We start from the raw sequence: 19,389 nt of genomic DNA, 5'->3' as shown, positions 1-19,389 counted from the left end.
TTATTCCATGGAACATTAACTCATAGAATTCGATTATGTTAAATGTTCCGCTCTATACGACATTAAAATCATGAGCCGAAATCGAAGAACGTATAATGATTTTGAGTTCAAAGTCAGCGTGGAAATAAACTTCCGCGATGTTTAGTTGCATTAGGAAATAAATTAAATAAATAAAGGAAATTAATATATTTACACTTGGTTTATTAATTCAATAAATATATTATAGGTTTGTTTATATATTTTCATATCCACCTTTAATTATATTTTCTGTATGTTATATGTATGTCGGATATTCGAGCTTATCACTGAAAGATAAGATCACAATCGATTGGTTATATCATCATCATCATGGATTGCAATGGAAGGATGGTAACTCAACACTTAAAAATGTACAAAAGTTAAAAACATTTTAAGCCACTATAAAGATTGATACTGAGAAAGCTGTATTTATAAAGCAAATAAATCTCTTGGAGACAAATCTCAAAGCGCTGCCTGAATAAGGAAACGCCTATCGATTGAAGAAACTGAATGTAATTCGGTTAAAAACAGAGATTAAGCCTATATCAAAATATTACTTTAAATAAAATAATCATTTTGTATACAAGTTTGCATTTTTTATTTAACCTGAAACCGTGAAATAAGTAAAGTGGAACAGGCGCGAATGTCAAGCGTTTTTATTGCCTTGAACACAAAAGCTTCGATCTTAGCTTGTGTCAAGCGCCACCTGGTGGGCAAAAATATTACACAATTTAATAAACAAATATAACTGTGGAAATGATACCTTACTACGAGTATATTCCGTAAAGAACCAAGGAAACCAGAAAGGTGAACTTCAAAAGAGAAATACTTTCTACACAGCGATTATAAATAAAGCTGTTAATATTTACTGAGAACTACATATATAATGGCTAGCAGAAATTATCAGGGTATTCATATAAACGCGTAAATACCTCGTAAATAAACCGGTTTAACGTACAAAATTAAAAAAAAAATGTACGAGGTTTACGTGGATATAAGGCTTTTACGCGTTTAGATGAATTGCCATTATAATTCAAATCTAAAAAAATATATTTAGATACTTCGTTTTTTTTTGTCAAATCAGCGGCACTGCACCGCGTAATTGTAGCCAACCCTATTTTTGCTATATGTGTACTCAATGCTTATTCTTCTTGTTTTTTTTTCCAAAAAATTGGAATTGAAATAATTCATTGGATAAGTAAAAAAAAATGACACAAAGCGCTTGTTTGAGTTCAGGCTTCCCAAAAGCCAACCAGTCTCTTTGAAGCTGCTAAACTTCGAAGGAAACAAGTCGTTCGTCATGCGATTAATTAAAGTTTTACGTGAAGATGCTATTGAAAAGAAAATATTTTTTCAGTCAATTTCAATATGTTTGCTCCACTAAATAGATTGTAGGTGTGTAATTTTATTGGAGATTACAAATCTCAAAAGGATTGCTACAAGCTCGGTTGTAGCATCAACGGTTGAAATGATTAGTGAAGTATAACGCACGTGTAATTCACGCCATCCTTCCCTTTTTTTTATTAATTTGTTTTTTTTTTTTGCATTTGTTAATATGTTTGTTATAGCAAACTTTTCAAAAACAACAAATTTCTTCTAGCATAGGAATTAATAAGAAAAAGTTATAGCTCCATCCTAAAATCGAATAGTTCGAGCGCCATGCCTAAATTAACGGCGTTTTAGACATAGGATCAACAGGAAGCGTTTACAAAATACCTAATTTCTTAAACAACTGCCTCAAATACTGGCTTGTAATGCTTTTTATAAAAACCAGTGGCAAGATAAGCAAATGTACAGTAATAAATGTTAAGTGGTTCAACTCTCGGGATAGTTTAGAAGGTAGAGTATGCCAGAAAATACGATAAAATAAAGATACATACATATGTATGTATATGTAACCATTAAATTTTAATTGCTAAAATTACATTTTTTCAATTAAGTAAATAATGTTCCCACGCAACGAAACGTTTGCTCAACTTAATTTGTTTTTTTCTTTCGTTTGTTGTTGCGTTCTTATAAAGCTTAGTTTCCAGCCGTCAAGAAAAATTACAGGAAATTGTTTTTATTGTTTCCGTTTTAAATTTTCTTGAAAAAATAAATATATCTATGAACATTTTTTTTAAGAACTACAAACTCATTCACTTAAGATTTGTTTTTCCATTTCTTGAGCATTTTTTTCATATGACTATGTAGGTTTTCTTGAGAGCTAGATACTGTGCTTAAGAGTTAAATATTTGAAAAAAATTTTTTAGCAAAAAATATAATATTTGTAGCAACATAAATCCGGAAATTCGATACCGCTTACGTTATTATTGCAGCATTCGAAGTTCTATTTTATACCCCTTCACGCAGTATACATCTTCACCCATTTCGTTGCTTAGTTGGCACTGGCAATGGTAACCGGATTTTAGTCCTGAGTTCCAGTTCCAGAGTTCTGCTTGCCGTTGCGTTTTCGTTCGCAGGCCTCCAAATTATTTACGCATCTCTTTCAGTCATTTCGTATACTCTTACAGCAATTGAAGTTTCTCAAAAAGAGCTTGGCCGATCGCAGGCTATGCAATTGTATTTTCACAGTAGATCCTGGATTAATGATTTGCTTGAAATATCAACAAAAAGCTCTGCTTCAGGTGAATTCATCTCCTTTTCCGACAAACAAAAATTTATTCGTAGTCGTGTTCTTCATCTGCTTTTCGAACAACTAAGTTGTCCATCAAAGAGCTTTCGAAAATTTCGAGAATATACTTTCTTTGAAGCTTATTCTAGTGTAAATTTCGTTTTGCTCAGACTTCTTTGAAAAATTTAGACTTAATCACTGAAAATAGAAGAAAAAGGCGAATTTAATGTAATGAGTAAAAGAATGCACAAATATACAAGTAATTTTTGAGCAAAAAACAAAACCGGCTTCAATTCTCATATAAAAATTTAGGAGTACCGTTATTTTTCCATAATCCAATGATCGGATCTAAACCAGATTAGTATGGGACCACCTCTGAGACACTACCTTTCCGATGCAAGAAGAAAAAAAAAATATTCCTCCTCCTTTTTTTGAAGTCGGTTAAAAAGTATGTTTCGAAATATATACAGTGAGCGTCAAATGTAAGCATACTCTGACGTTTTGATGCTTTTATTTATTTGTATCTTCCATACAACGCATGAACACAATCTTTTTTTATTTGAAATAAGGTACGAAAATTGCGATGAAAGTTTCACGCATTTTCCCGAGTTCTGTGTGAAATTTAAAAAATATTTATAATTATGGTTTTTGCTGTGGGATGAACTATTTTTTATAAAAATAAAAAAATATATATATAAAAGATTAACATTTTGGTATGGAAAATGTGAATAAATAAATAGTCTAAACGTCAGGGTACACTTACTTTTGATGCTCACTATATATATTTCGAAATTACACTGCCGCTAGCGAAAGAAGTTAGCTAAAACACGAACTTGCCAGGCAAAGTGTGAAAACAGAATTTTTTTAAATACAATTTTCAACTTAGGACTTGTGCGTCTGTTGCAACAATTTGCTTACAAAAGTTCAGTTGCCTTACGGTGCAACTTTTCGGTCCAGCCTATTAAATGTCAGTTACAGTAGCAAAAAAAAATATGTGAAAAAAAAAACAAAAGAAACTATCCTATATTGGCATTGCAACACTTTGGTAGCAGCAACCAACAGCAATTATGGTCATAAAGTTGCAACAGAACAAAAGGCAAGCCAACCACGGAAGTAGTCAAATGACCGAGCTATTGAGAGGAAAGGTGTGTCGTGTGAAGAAAACGTTAGCAAAGAAAGTAAATGGCAGTAGTAGTTATACATACTTGCGTCTGCTGACCACAGCGCATCAACGACGCCCTGGATTGCTGTTGCGCAACGCAGCGCCGGTCATTACCCAAAAGCCAACGAAATCATGTTGCATGATGGCAATGACATCAGCAACAGTATCTATCTAGTGGCCGGCTACACTATCTCTAATAAGAATTTCTGCTGCTGGTCTTGTGGTGTTGTAACTTTATATGCGCCTAACTGTGTGCATTTTTTATGATTAAGTGAAAAGCCATTGACTGGCTTTTCATAGCTCTAACCTACTGGGATTTATGTGTGGTCGTAAATGAGCTGTTAGTTAGTCGTTCGGTCGGTCGGTCGGCATAGTCTGGCGTGACCTTTGCGACTTTGTTTGCTGTAGCCATCAAAAGTTTTTGCGCCTAATAAAACCAAAGTCGGAAAAGAAGACTAAAGGGAAAGCCAAACAAAAAAACCAACCAACTATTGCAAGACTTTAACCACAACAATTTGACTATTTATATTTGTTATTATTTTTTATTTCTTTTTTTGATTAGGTAACGTTGTTAGTTTTTTATTTTTTATATCTTAGTGAATACCACAGAATTCAGCTTTAACGATCTGTTAACTATTTCGTAATAATTGGAATAAAAGGTAATAGGCGGGCTCATTTTTATAACACTTCAAAAGAGTGTATGGTTTCGAGTTAGTTGATTTAAATTATATGTAAAGTATTTTGGACGAGTTTGGAAGCAAATGAGCAACACCTGACACAAAAAAAAAATTGCCAAAAATCAGCGATAAGTCCAAACTACTTCCGATCTCCACTTCATTAAGCTGAAATTGTATGTGCTACAAAACTGCGCACTAAAAACCTTTCTAAGAAATATACATAATTAAAGCAGCTCGGAATTTTTCTGAAAGTTGATAATTTTTTTTTTAAATATTGCACAAAGTTTAAAACTTAGATTTGTTATTAATAATGTATATATATATTAATAATATATAATTTCGCCTACTATAGAATTTGTTTACTAGAGTCTCGAACAGCAACCCAAGTTCTTCAGACTTCAGTAAGTCTAGACCTTCATCTATTGCACTAACTATTTTCTGTCGAATTGGTAGGAATTGGTGATTCACTCTTGGACAGATGATCTTCATGTCAGCTCACCGAACGATCATGAAATCCAGAATATGTAAAATGGCAAGGTTCCCAGTGTGGATCGGCGACGGTCCTTATGTTTCGCTAGCCACAACTCGCACTTTTATTGGAAGTTGCAACAGTTCACTGTTGGATTGAAATGGGTTGCTTGCAGCAAGATGAGGTTAAATTACGTCTACTAGGCTGCCCTACTTTCGCGAAATATTCTGGCTCGCACTTTATAGCCAACTCTGTGGGAACTGTCGAGGATAGATATTCGGCTGTCTTGTAACCTTGTTGGCGGCGTTTCAAGGCGCTCCACAAGGGACAAGCTCTATAATTTCCCATTGTGTGCACACCTTACGAAAACTACCCAACTTATCTTAACCCAAAAAAGGAGCACTGAAAGCTAAGAAAAATAAGGCCCGTTCAAAGGCAAGGAAATATTTAAAGGAGGTAAGTGTTTCGCAAACTACCATGGGACCATACCTGCAAAGTATTTAGATAGAGATAGAGAAGGAAGTCACGGTGTAGGTGGTGATAGAAATAGATATTTAGAGAGCAAAAGATATGGTGATGGATATGAATATGTAGATATATTTCCATTTAGATTGAGATTGAGATCGAGGTAGAGATAGCGAGCGAGATAATGATATAGATTGAATTAGAGATGGCCAGGGGTAGAAAATTAACAGAGACACAGAGAGATGTAAATAGAGGGACAGATAGGGGAAGGCATAGAAATAAGTATAGAGATAATGATAAAGCTATATTTAGGCAAAGAAAGGAAATAAATCGAAACACAAATAGAGATAGAAGTACAGCAGAGAAAGGAACGAGGAGAAAGATAGAGTGAAATACATACATCGACCTTCAATCAATCACCATGGATATTGTGAACCACAAACTATCAACACCTGGAAACTGGGCTCTTCAACCATTATTGGCTCCTTTGCCCTTTCCAGCTCGATTTGGTGGAAAGTAAAAACCAAAAAAAAAAATGGTGGCAGTAAAAGTATCTATTTTTTCAAAACCAAAAATTTTGTTCCTTTAATGTGTTTTTGTAAAAAATTGTGCACTTAAGAAAAATGTTAGCACAATATTTTTTTCGCCAACTAAAAATCCATTTTATGCATTTCTTATGTAGGTAGAAGCACATACATCAAACTCTTTAGCTTTTTACACACACTTTTTAATTAAACTTAACATTTCTCTTAAAAGCAAAAGCCAGTTAACCCGCCGATGCATTCTAGGTAATCCCCCGATGCAGCACGAGGCAAAAGAAATCCCTTAAAAAATGCCAACAAATAAATCTATATGTCGCTTAATTGAGTGTTCCGGTCACGCGCAGCACTTGCACACACACACACTCAAACACGCAACTAAAGCCGACCAACAAAAAAAATTGCAAAAAAAAAGCGAACAGCTACAACTCAATAAGTTGAAATTAATACCATCAACATTGCTCTGCACTCGAAAGGATACACGAAAGGACAATAGGCAAAAAAAAAGTAACAAGGATGCATTACCGCCACTGTTGCTGTTACTGCTTTACTGCTGCCCTTGCTGTGTTGCACATGCGTGCGGTTTCTGTTTAATTGCGATTGTCCAACGCTTCCGGCTGTTTCTCTGTCTGTCTGTCTGTGCGTTTGTGTTTCGCGGTAAGCGACCTGCAATTAACCCATGAATGTGCGAATTTAATGCAATTAAAGGAGTCGGTGGAGGCCGAAAGAAGCGTAGGTACATATTTAGCTGGGGTCACATGCCCATGCATGCGCATGCACGCACACACACGCGCGCGGCTAACATTGCAAAAGGGCAAATGTGCGTGTCACGCAGGTCGCTGCTATCGCATCGAGCATTTGTTGGCGTCGCGCATTTTCACGCTCAATTATTATTAAATATTTTAAGTTTCGCATTTACATAATGAGCACGATTTCACGCGCATACCAGAGCGCATCCGAATGCATTTGGCTCCACATGAGCGCTTGTGTGCGTGTATGTGTGTGTGTGTGTGTGTCTGTGGCATCGTAAATACACGCTTAATTGGCGCACTGCAGCAGCAGCAGCTAAAGCAGCTGCGATGCGGCTCCGCCCTAATGGGATTGCAATTATTTGTCGATAAAATAAAATTATATCGCATTTTTGCAATATTTGCGCGTTAAACTTAATGCGCTCACACACAAAAACACACACGTGCAATGAAGCTGCAAAGTTTTTTCGGCCGTTTTCTTTTTTCTCACCGGGCTTTATTTGGTTAAATGAACGCCGATAAAAGCGCACATTTAATTTTTTAATTATTCTGTATTAAAAATGTATTAATAATGTTTGGTTTAATGATTGTATTTTTTTTTTTTTTGGGTCGTTATTTATTTGATTATGCGTTAATGACTAAATTTGAATGGGATATAGTGTGAATGAGAAAATAACCAGTAGGAAATGTTGATGGTGGCGGCGTTACGTTAATTATTATTTTGTTGCTAGGAAAATGGCAATAATTCCACCAGCGATAGGTAAGGAGAAAACATTTCGTGAATTTAGGTGAACATTTGTTACACTTTTTTGTAGTTTACTACAAATTATTAAACTTGGGTTTACATGGGGTTTGTTTGAGAATGAACTACATATATTTTAATTGAAAATTCTTTTTAAAATAAATAAATAAACATAAGTGGCATACAATATCACTTTGAAATGGCGTGCTATAGATATGACCGATACTGTACATACATATCGGTGCTCTGGAAATTTAGAAAGTCACCTGGAAACTAGGATTTGGAAGGAGGTATGGGCATGTGTATATACTAAAATACTTTACAGACCCATGGATTAGATGTTTTCACACGCGACTGCGAAATTAATCTCGGAGTAACTGCCGGCATCTTTCCACAGTTAACCATAATACCGCCATTGTCATTCAAGCGGAAGTCTAAGCTATTCGGGGTGGCTGGGAAAATTCTCTTATCCTGAAAATGTCATCGGACTAATCTCGACAGGGATCAATTAGAGCCCTTGTCTCTGACATTGTTAGGATAGCTCATCGATACATCAAGACTCTTATGCGACCGCAATATTTATAGCAATTAAATGACAAATATGATGGTTGAAACGGCTCAGTATTTGACACCTAAGGCGTTGAAGAGATTCTTCTGATTCTGTGCGTTATAAAGACCAGAGGACCTATATTAATCAACCAAGTAATCTGCATGCAAAGCAATTCTTGCCAATCATTCCTCCCAAATATAATGTACTCGTATATACATACATATATATGTACTTACATATGTGGATACCTGATCATAAATAATTCCCACTACTTAGGCACCTCAGTGTAGACAATTTTATTACTTTAAATTACGCGCTTGTAACTACTTCAAATAAATAATAAATTATTCTTAGACTCGTTCTCATCAAATTTGCCTGCCGCTTACCATCTACATGAGGGCATTCCAGCGCCAATCTACACTTTAAGAATGTATCTAACCTTTGACTACCATATTAAAATATATAAACATTAGGGTGGCCCAAAAAAAAGTAAAGTCGGAATTTTAATGCTCTCACCCCTATGATTGTTCTATACCGAGAAAATATACCCCTTTTTTTATTTTGAAATCAAAAAATATTTAGAGGTCGCTCAAAGCGCCCAAATTTTTCCACGTATTTAATATGGAAAAAAAACAAATGTTTGTAAAAATGCTATAGAACTTTTGAAATTGAATATTTTTCGATCGGAAAACTCTGTTTCTCTTCAGGAGACTCCCAATAATAATACCCAATTGTTTATTGAACAATTTTTTAATAAGAACGATTTTTTATAGCCCCCCCCCCCTTGCATTTTCATGGGTTTTTGGCGGACCTATAAAATGCAGTTGCAATGAAACAATGGTTAAATAAACAGTTGGGTTTTATTATTTGGAGCCTTCTGAAAAGGACCAGGATTTTCCGATCAAAAAATATTGATTTTCAAGAATTCTATACCATTTCTACGAAAAGTAGTTTTTCGCATATATAATACATGAAAAACTTTGAGCGACCTCTAATAATAGGGGTATATTTTTTCATTATGGAGCAATCCTAGGGGATGAGGGCATAAAATTCCGACCTTACTTTTCCCCCATTTATTTTTGGACCGCCCTAATGTGCATACATACATACATACATACACACGAAAAATAAAAATTATAAAATTGATGCTCATTCTTATACATACCCACTAAATATGTCTGCCGATTTTACTTTTTTCACGCTCCTTCAAGGAGAAAATAAATTTAAATAAAATAGCTAAGGCAGATAATGAGATGCTCGAACAAGCGACGAGTCGGAAAAAAGGTAGAGCAATTGGCAAACAAATAAGAATAACGCACACCTACACACACACACATATACATATACGGCACGCATGCAAATTACCAACTCACTTGCAGGTATCCTTCATGAAATTGAAAAGCGTTGAGAGCCTAAGCTGAGACACTGACTAGTTGGTTGGTTGTTGGATCAGTATTTGGCTGGTTTGCTGGCAGTTTGCCATGCCTTTGGCCTATTGCATATACAAAGCGATATTTTTATTTTTTTTTTACTTTTCAAATAAAAAATATTCTTTTCGCATAAATTTGCCAATGCAGCGCAGCGGCTCAGCTGCTGTAAGTCATCCTGTTGCTGCAGGTGGCAACTAAACGGCGCAATTCTCTATGTACTACTCAGCCAACTCTTGCCTCTCCTGCTATCTTACTTTCAACATTTACCCAAGCCTCCACTTATTCAGCTTTTATTCACTCTTTTATTCTACTTCTTCTTTGTATATATGTATACGTTTTTTTTTTGCACAACGCTCCGCCCCAGGCTTATTATGAGTTTTTAGCTTCCCTTTGGGAATTTTTCAATTTTTAAGCCGGAAATCTACTTTCAATTGTTTGCTTTTGCTGCTTGCCGCTGCTCGCGTAGCTCAAAGGCGAAGGTGTGCGCTTTGGTTGAGCAGCGTCCTCCCCCCCCCCCCCCCCCCNACATACATCGGTGTTGCTCATTTTGCTACACACTGGCGTATCCACTGCCGCCGCTGCTGCTGCTGGTGCTGCTGCTCCTGCTGTCACTGTTCTGGTGCCGCCTACAGCCTTCTGAAGTGTAAATATTTTCACAGAAGGTGTAAATAAAATCTTGTAGATTGCACTGCTATGCGGTGGCTTACCTCTAAAGCCTGGCTATGTTGTTGCCAGTGTTGCATAGCGGGGAGCCTTTGCAGCAATTGTTGGTCTAGCGTTCGGGGATTTTAACGGTGCAAATGTTTCAATTTCTCAAATGAAGTTGCTATCTTTTTTTGTTGCATTTTCTCACTTCAATTCTTTTCAAATTTATTTATTTTCATTTCTAAGATCTCTTCAATTCTTGATATCTTTGGCTATTTCTTTGCTCCGGTGGCGGCATATCCTTCAGTGTATAGAAATATTTGCTTCTTTGCTAAATTTTTCTTTTTATTGCTGCCTGCTTAAGGCGCTTCTACTTCTTTGCTGTGCTTTCTTTTCTACACTTACCTTCCTCTCCTTTATTCCCTCGCAAGCTTTTGTAAACAAATTAAATTTTATTAATGCGCAAGGATAAACACTTCAACGCCGCGCCGAAAGTGCAGATGGATGTACTATGTATGTAAGTACTACGCGAATAAGCGAAACCGAGTAGAATGGTGCTTTTCAGCACAAAGAAGGAGTCCGATTGTTATCCTTCTTCGCCGTTATTGGTTGATATTTAATAAGCAGCGCATAAAAGCAATGAGAGCAGTTGAGTGGCAAGAAGGGTAGCTTTCAAATAAAATTTGAAGTATTCTCGTTTGCTTTTATTAAAGCGAGCTGAATGAGCTCGCCGCGGCGGAAGGCACAAATCGGAGCTCATTGTGTGGAGCCTCAATTAAAATTGTATTTCTTATTTTACTTTTTTGTTAATTTGAAATATCGCGGATGGATCAGATTACATTAAAAAAGGTTCCTGTTTCGGGGATGAATATGTAGTATATATGTAAGTACATATGTAGGTATGTATCTCTTGAATTATGGGACATACTTTCTTTTGTTGCTGGTCCTGCATGTCCCTTAAATTCAATTGGGACGGGTCGTTGCCCGCAGCCCGAAGACCCATGTTGTTATGGCGGCCTCTGTCTTACCTGCTCTTTTTTCACTATTCTGTAAATGATGCTAGGGCTAGGTGAGTTTTTAGCACAATTGTGGCGTGAAAAATCATTTCGTCTACCCGACCACTGTAACGTTTTTCAGGCTAAGGCGGAGCTCAGAGCATTTAACTTGGTCATTTCCTATTCAAAAACTGTAGCTGACTGCCGCAGATCCCCAAAACGAAATAACTAAGTATTTTTCTTTGATTTTGGTGTGGGTGGCGGAGCACTGGAACATACTAGGCAACGGGAAGGTGGATGAACTTGCAAGAGAATGCACATCCCTTCCCCGTTTGCTGTCCTGTAAGGGCTAACGCATGACGCTTGCTACATGCAAGCCCATTCTAAGGGATCTGTGTAACTATTCAACTAGTAAGTGATAGATAGGCAGGTCTCACCTCTTGCAAGAGGATGAAACTCATGTGATCGGTGTGGCACCAAAAACGGCATCGAAAAATTCCCCCATGCTGGGCAAAAGAGAATTAGCCACAGAATGATAAAAGGCCATTTTGACACCAATAGGCGCGCAGATAATTTTAGGGTACCCCAAAAAAGCTTCTGCCGAAGCTGCAAAAACGAAGAGGCAGAAACTGTGCAGAACCTATTATGCGAACGCTCCATACTCTGTGGAATTAGAAGAAAGTTCATGGTCTAACAATTTTTAGAGGGTTTAATCGATACTCAACTAGATCCGCTGGTGGGGTTCCTGGCAAGCCCTTCAACCTAGCCTAACCTAGACCAACTAGGACTCCTCTGACCTATAGCTACATAACTTTAAACTATAAAAGTTTTCTCGTTTTGTTTTCTCTAAGCTGTTTAAGTTCCCGGGCAAGTGATTTCCAGAAATTGGAATAGGAATTTTACTTTCGATGGCTTCAACTCATCGTTAGAAAAATCATTGGTGTTCGCTATTAAACGGTTTGGGGTTTTTCAGCAAAGAAATTTCAAAATTATGCCTTACGCGAGCCGTAAGCCGTGGCAGCTGGTGCCATTTTTTGGTAAAATAATAATTGCATTAAAAATAATTGTCACACCAAGCGCCAGCGCTTTCCAACAAAAAGGCATATGAGCAATTTCGGGCAAGGAAAATGTATGTTGTAATTCTCATGTAATTAAATAAAATGAAATTTTCAATAGTGCCTCTCAAGTTCCTAACTCAAAAGAAAACTCTACTAGTCACTGGTCAAATGATTAAAGGTGATTGAAAATTAAAACGTGAGTATTTTTATAAACAAAACTTCTTTCTTCCGGCTAGGATAATTGCTTTTCAAGTAATAAAATACAACAAGAGACTGCATATTAGTCTGATGGGATCAAGCAGAGTTCCAAATACAAAAACAAAAGTCGCAAGATAAAAAAGCAATATGAAAGCTTGCCATTCCATCTACTCGTGTAGGCATAAATATTAAACACGAAACTCACGTAATTATTTAACTCACTAAAATACAACATCTTAATGTAGCAAAACTCGAGTGTAAGTAAATTACATTAAAACGAATTACATTAAAAACTTAAAGTATTTGCGTTACACTTGACTCCAACAACACAATTCGGTTAGAACTTAACGAAAGAGGAAAGGAAGAATGTATGAGCTTCGAGTGTACGGGTTAGTAAGAGCTCAAGCCAAGTAATATACATACATACTCGTACGTAAGTACACAGCGAAGAATGAAGGTATCTAACACAACCAATGAGCTTAGTTAAGAAGTAGAAAAATACTCAGGCGCATTGCCTGAAGTACTGCCAATTCAAGTGGTATGCGGTACTACGCAGCTTTTCAGAAACTAAAACTTCTCAAGAAAAGTATTGCAAAACATTTACAAGACGAAGGCATGCGAATTTACTACGCTTCAGCCCTCTCTCTCTCTCTTTAGAGCTGGCATTAGCGTGCCTTCGCAATATTCATAATCACATAATCAGCGTTATGACTTTCTCAACTCTGTATATTCTTCACTTAAATATCGCTCACTCTGTCGTTATTTGCTGTTGTTGATTTGTAGATTTGCAAAATTTGCATTTGTTTGTCGATTGTCTGTGATTGCTTTGCTTTGCTTCGCAGGCTCAAACGCCGAATTGTATGCTATATTTTTTTTAATATAATTTCATTACGTAAATGCCTTTTTGTCTTTGTGCCCAGTCGAACGCACTTCTAGCCTTTTGGTGTATTTTTCCTTGCTTATAGATACTTCTTTTGTCGAGGGACGTTCGTCTTGGCCTTTTTACGCAAATTAACATAATTTATAAGCAGATTTTGTAGATGAGTTATTTCTGATTATTTCTTAGACTTATTAGTGCGTTCATTGTTTTTAGAGGGGCAATTGCTTTCACATTGCTATTGTTGTTGGCAAAATTGTTTGCTGTTCGTATACTTGCCATATTATTTAATTTAACTTTTGTAATGCAATCAACGAACTAAAGATTTTCAGTTCAAATGTAAGTTTTGCGGAAGATTGGATGAAATTTAAGGCAAAGCAAACAGTAAATTTTTGAAATTAAAAAAAGTAAATTATAAATAAGGCGCATTCATTTTGTTACTGCACAAAAAAATCGACCCTAGAAAACGTAGCTACATACACATAATAGTCACATAAAATTCAAAATCGCGGATCTAGTACTCACAACATTATTTTTGCTCAAACTTAGATATTTTTGTTGCAGTCGAATTGTTTGTCAAAATAACTGTGAGCATCAATATATTTAAATTAATTTCTAAATACATATGCATGTACATATGTACATTAGAGTGTTCCAAAAATGCATGCAAAAAAAGTAACGTCGGAATTTGTATGCTCTCACCCCCTAGGATTGTTCTGTACCGAAAAAATGTACCCCTATTTTTATTTTGCAATCAAAAGAGGTCGCTTAATTCGCCCAAAGTTTTCCATGAGGAAAAAAACTAATCTTCCTAGAAATGATATAGAATTCTTAAAAAGCAATATTTTTCGATGTAAAAACTCTCTTTCTCTTCAGGAGATTCCCTTTAATAATACCCAATTGTTTGTTTAATGATGTTTTCAAAGTAACTATCTGTTATAAGTCCGCCAAAAACCCTAGAAAACGCAACGGGGGGACCAATAAAAATCTGTGCGATAATTGGTTGATGATTTTATCAATTTAGCAAAAGATTGGTATCTATATGTTGATAGAGGAGTTATCGAAATATGTATCGACTTTTTCCTTTGTCGACATTTTCATCGGCATATCTGACGAAGTTTTTGTGTTTTATCCCACCGATAAATTTGTAGGCATCGCTATCGATTTTGTTATCGATGTTAGTCTGTATTTGTATTATAATCAATATTGATAATAAATATAGAATAAGTGATAAATAGATTAAACAATTTATGTTATCGAAATATTTTTCGACTTGTCTTAGTAATAATTGAACTTAGATACTACAGTCTTCTCCGAATAATCAACGCCGCCATTTAGGCTTCCCCTCTAACTTTAAACAAAAACTCCGTCTAAATAGAAGGAACTTTTCAGGTGAGCGAGTCCTTTTTAATTGGTTTCTCCGCATAATTAAGTAAACATATTTACAGTTATTATGCCCAATTAAGCTGAGAATACTGTGATCGAGTTAGACTTGCAAAGCAATATTTCCTTTTCGAAGGAATTCCATTAACAAAAAAAAATTAAGAATTCGAACAGTTTTTAAAGTCAGTGAAAAAAAATGCCCAATCAATAACACAGTTTAACCACACAACCAAAATTTTGAAATCATTTTGTATAAAAAAACAAATTTGCGCTATTAGCCACTTAAAATGACTCACCTGTGTCGGCTTTCAAGAAATCCGCTTCTAAATTGCCAAATTTCAGAAGAAGAAAAATTGCAAAGAATTTCTATTAAAAAACGCTAAAAAAAACCAATGAACAATATGCAAGAAAAATGTCGAACATGAGCTGCAAGAGAAATGAAATGTTCTGTTAGATTTAGTGTCAACTACTGAACCAGGAAGCGAAAGCAGCTAAAAACATGGAAGCCAAAAGAAACAGACACAACAGAAATGAAGCAAAAACCCCGGCTTAGGCGTCATCAACTGAGTTCGAGTGACAACTACTATTACAGAATTTTAATTAGAGCCAAAAAGGTTACAATTTTTATAAACAAGGAAATTGAAGAATTAAAAAGAAAAAAAACGGAAATGGAGGAAAAGGTGAAAAAATGCAAAATTGTCACGACCATGAAATATTTATTTAAAAAAAAAAGTAAATACATGTGGAGGTACATACATACATACGTATGTATGTTGATTAGGGTGGTATGTAGGTACATTAGGACCAACCAATTTGTATAGGAAATTTTTTGTAACACTTTGCTGCAGTGTCGCAAAGAACTGCTTAAATTTTGTATAAAAACATGCTATAAGGTGTATTTGGTATAAAGAATTCATTTTTACATTATATTTTTCTTAAACATCCAAAGCAGGGCGTAACAGTGAGAATTTTCACATTTTCTTTGGAATATATTTTCGCAATTTGGCAAACTTCAAATTGATTTTAGACCCATGGTTTCTTCGGCATATTTTCTTAGAATTACATACATAGTAAAAAAAATTTACCCGCCCTAATGTATCTCCATACATAAGTTTATATATATGTATATATGTATGTATGCTTGGATGTATGTTTATATGAAATTATGTACAATTTTGAATAAAAAAAAATTGTAAACTCCGTTGATAAAAACCAGTAAATAGGAGAGCGATGGCTGCGTTGCGATAGAAAGTTCAACGGAAGCATGATTTGAGTTTTTAAACACTTTTTGAGCATATATATTTACATATGTATGTAAGTGCGCTACTATATAAATATATATACATATGTACATATATAGGAGTATTTCATATGAGTATGCAAGTAAGTGTTAACATTTATGTATGTCACGTGATTTGCCTAACATCAGCATTTTTTGGGGAAATTTGATTTGTGGCTTGGAAAACTACAAAAGCGAGGTTCAACTCTATGATCTTGCTGATATGAAAACGCGATAACAAAAGGGCAAACGCACCACCACACATGCATTCATGCATATGCGCGCCGACACCGGATGACTGTCACTTTTTCCAGTAAACTATTTAACAGCCTATCCAGCGTGCGATTCAAGTGCCACTGAATATATACATATGTATGTATGTATGTATATACAATTGCGTATGAATATGTATTTAGGTTCTATGTATGCATACTAGACTGTGTTAAATAAAACGATTTTTTTTTTCTTTCGGTCACATATGAGAATCTCATTGTCGCTCACAAAATCTTAATTTTTCAGTTATCACTAGCAAAGATAAGAATTTTTGATGGAAAAAAAAAATTGTGCCCTACTTTTTTTTAACCCTGTTTGATAACCCTACTTGCTGAGAAGACGTATCATGGTTTGCTTGCTTTAATTTTATGGTAATAAAAATTTTATGAAAGTTTTTTTTCAAATATATAGAGTCTTCAAATATGTATTTATTATTTAAATGCGTTTTATTTAGAAATAACCTTCATTTAAAATCGAAATATCACCGATTTCAATACATACTCATTTTCCGAAAGAGAGAACGAAAAGTTTAATAAAAGCAAACGTCTCGCAGACATATGTACATACATAGGTTATCAAAGCAAGGTTAATAAGCAAATAAATATAAAAAAAAAAAACTAAAAAATCACGTAACCTATTCAATTTTAATACATATAATAAGTGCAAGTTTGAATTAGCTAGGACTCACCGATGATTTTTAGCAATTTTTTTTTAGGGTCTCGTCATTTTGTTTAGCAGGAAATGACTGCTTATGTAATTCAAACTTGCATTAATTATATATAATAGAATTGACTACACGATTGTTTTTCCTTTTTTTGTATTAAATTGCTTACTAAAAAAAAAGTTGCGAAAAAAAAATAATTTTCATTGAAAATTCTTATTTTTGCGAGCGCTAACCAAAAAATTAAGATAGGAATCTGACAACGAAATTTTCATATGGGAACAAAAGAAAAAAAAACATTCGTTTTATTTGACACAGTCTATTGCACATATGTATGTACATAAATACATATCTACGAACTCATTTATGTACTGTCACACTACCCGGCGTGCCAATGACCTCAACACTCCATTAGGTTTTGTAAAACCATTTCGCTTTGTGCAACAACTCAATTTTGAATGGTATTAATCATTTCGTTTCATTTTTTTTCGTCATTTGTCTACACACTTTCCACATTCACACTCTCTTTTGCGCTACACGCTGCCCGCATATGCTTACTATGCAGCTCAGATTGGGATCCAAATGTATGTATGTAAGTACGTACGTACGTATGTATGTATGTAGGTACAACATTTTCGACACCCGCACTCAGCTGACGAATTTTTAATTTCGTTCAATTAAACATTTAGTTTAAGAGCAAAGTACAGTTTTTTTATTATTTTTTTTTTGGGCTTGTTTGTGTAAACTGTCACGTAAAATGCTCAATGAAAGCAATTATGTGTACTTTTCCCGCTCAATTCTAACAGCAATGTGCGATCATATCGAGCCCTAACTGTCAAAATAACGTAAGCGACTTTTTTTTCAAAATTTTCTTTTTGATGCAGTAATGCATTTAGACTCTCCAGGAATATTTCTACATCAAAAAGGAAAAAAAAAAAAAAAATCGGCGGTTACGGCTCCAAATATAACTACTGTATTCCTTTTTTATCTGCAGAGCGAATCTTTTTGGATAATTTTCAGACCGGGTATCGGATCAGAGTTCAATCGAAGTCAGAACACATTGCCGACCTCCCACGACATTGATTTGAAAAAAAAGTCTTCTTTCATGCTTATTTTCTGAAATCTAGGATGGTACCCCAAGGCTCTGTAGAGCTTTTGCGGAATCAGTACTTGCAGAAAATAATTCACTGTCTACCATTAGCAGAACGCGAGTAGAAATTAGAAAAGCCTCCTGTGAAAACCTGTGTTTTCTTGCCACATATCCTCCTCGGCCAACTCCAAACCATAAAATAAGATGCAGGTAAAGCGGTCGTTGTTTCCGAAAGCTGAATCGGGAGACATTGGCAGATCAAATTTCTGGTGTGAAACCTTCGACCGGCGGATTGGTTTTTATGTGAAGCTTTTAATTGATAGACCACATTCAAATTAATATTGTTTGCTACTTATGTTTATTTGTTTAAAAGCGAAAAGAATTTTTTTCAGAATTTACGTACTACTTTTTTTTAATATTCAAAAAAAAAATTAATGAAAAACAAAAAAATTTACCATACATTTGTGAAGAAGCTACCATCGAAATTGTATATTTAGCTCTTAAAATCACTGTATATAATTCAAACTGTTTTTTTTGGCTATGGTCCTGAAAGGGTTAATGCGCCAATATCCGTTTTACACTAAGATAGCAACACAGATATGCAGAAAAGTATTTTTATTTAAAGGATTTTAAATATGTACCTCATCTAAACTAGCTACTGTTGTTAAGTAATTTTTTTTTTTAACAAATTTTTATCAAAAACGTAAGCTTATTTAGCTCAAAAAATAAATCAAACAGTGTTTGTTAGCTATAATTTTATGGTCCCGAATGGGTTAAGGTACCAATATTCGGTTTACACTAAGAAAGCATAGCATCGCATCTAGCAAACACGCTGCCGCCGAACATTTTGAAATCAAACTGAAGCAAACACATCAAAATTTTAATCCATTGTATTTCCTAAAATTTTCCTAATCTGTTTTAATTTCAAAAACCACTTTACAAACGAAATTAGGTACTTTCGAATTGAACCAAATGAAACAAAAACAAACGCGGCAAAACATACGCACCCATTTTTTTTTTTTTGTTTTTTGCTAAACTAAAAATAGTTTTTAAGAAAACATGCACTAATCAATCATGACAGAGTGTCACGTCTTGATAGAAAAAATCTCGAAAGAAATAACAGAAAACGTCAAATGTAAAAAAGTAAAGAGAAAAAACTCTTTAAGAAAAATCACTTTTGTATTTTCAACAAAACACTTACCCAGAAACCGGCGCGTACGTACGTGCTCCGTATGTTTATTTAAACAAATAGCCAAGCCTTGCCGCGCCACACCACACCATACCACGCACTCGCCTCTGCCTTTCTTTGCCCCTAGACGGGCGGCACAGCGCTCCTTAACTGATCACCGCCCGGCGCACATGTGTGTTTACTCGCTTTAGCGAGCGATAGGCTGAATGAATGCAAAAGTGTTGTTGGCGTTATTGTAAACATTCATACATTTGACGCGATCATTGTTGGTTGGTTGGTTCGCATAGCTACTGTCGTTGTTGTTGTTGTTGTTGCTTTAGTTGTTG

General features: G+C 35.2%; 1 long non-coding RNA gene across 1 annotated transcript; it reads right to left on the bottom strand.

Annotated features, from left to right (window-relative positions):
* Window positions 1-1,082: 1,082 nt before the first annotated feature.
* On the bottom strand, window positions 1,083-19,388 carry LOC108379307 (uncharacterized). Its single transcript, XR_001849478.1, has 2 exons — window positions 19,076-19,388; window positions 1,083-2,830 (listed from the first exon to the last, which is right to left on the bottom strand). It is a non-coding gene; the product is annotated as an uncharacterized LOC108379307 (long non-coding RNA).
* Window position 19,389: the final 1 nt, after the last annotated feature.

Source organism: Rhagoletis zephyria, unplaced genomic scaffold (assembly GCF_001687245.7).
Source record: "Rhagoletis zephyria isolate East Lansing unplaced genomic scaffold, Rhagoletis_zephyria_1.1 Rzeph_scaffold_00122, whole genome shotgun sequence".
In the NCBI taxonomy this organism is placed as follows: Eukaryota; Metazoa; Arthropoda; class Insecta; order Diptera; family Tephritidae; genus Rhagoletis; species Rhagoletis zephyria.
The sequence above is the reverse complement of the archived record's forward strand: the minus strand, read 5'-3'. Positions and strand labels throughout refer to the sequence as shown.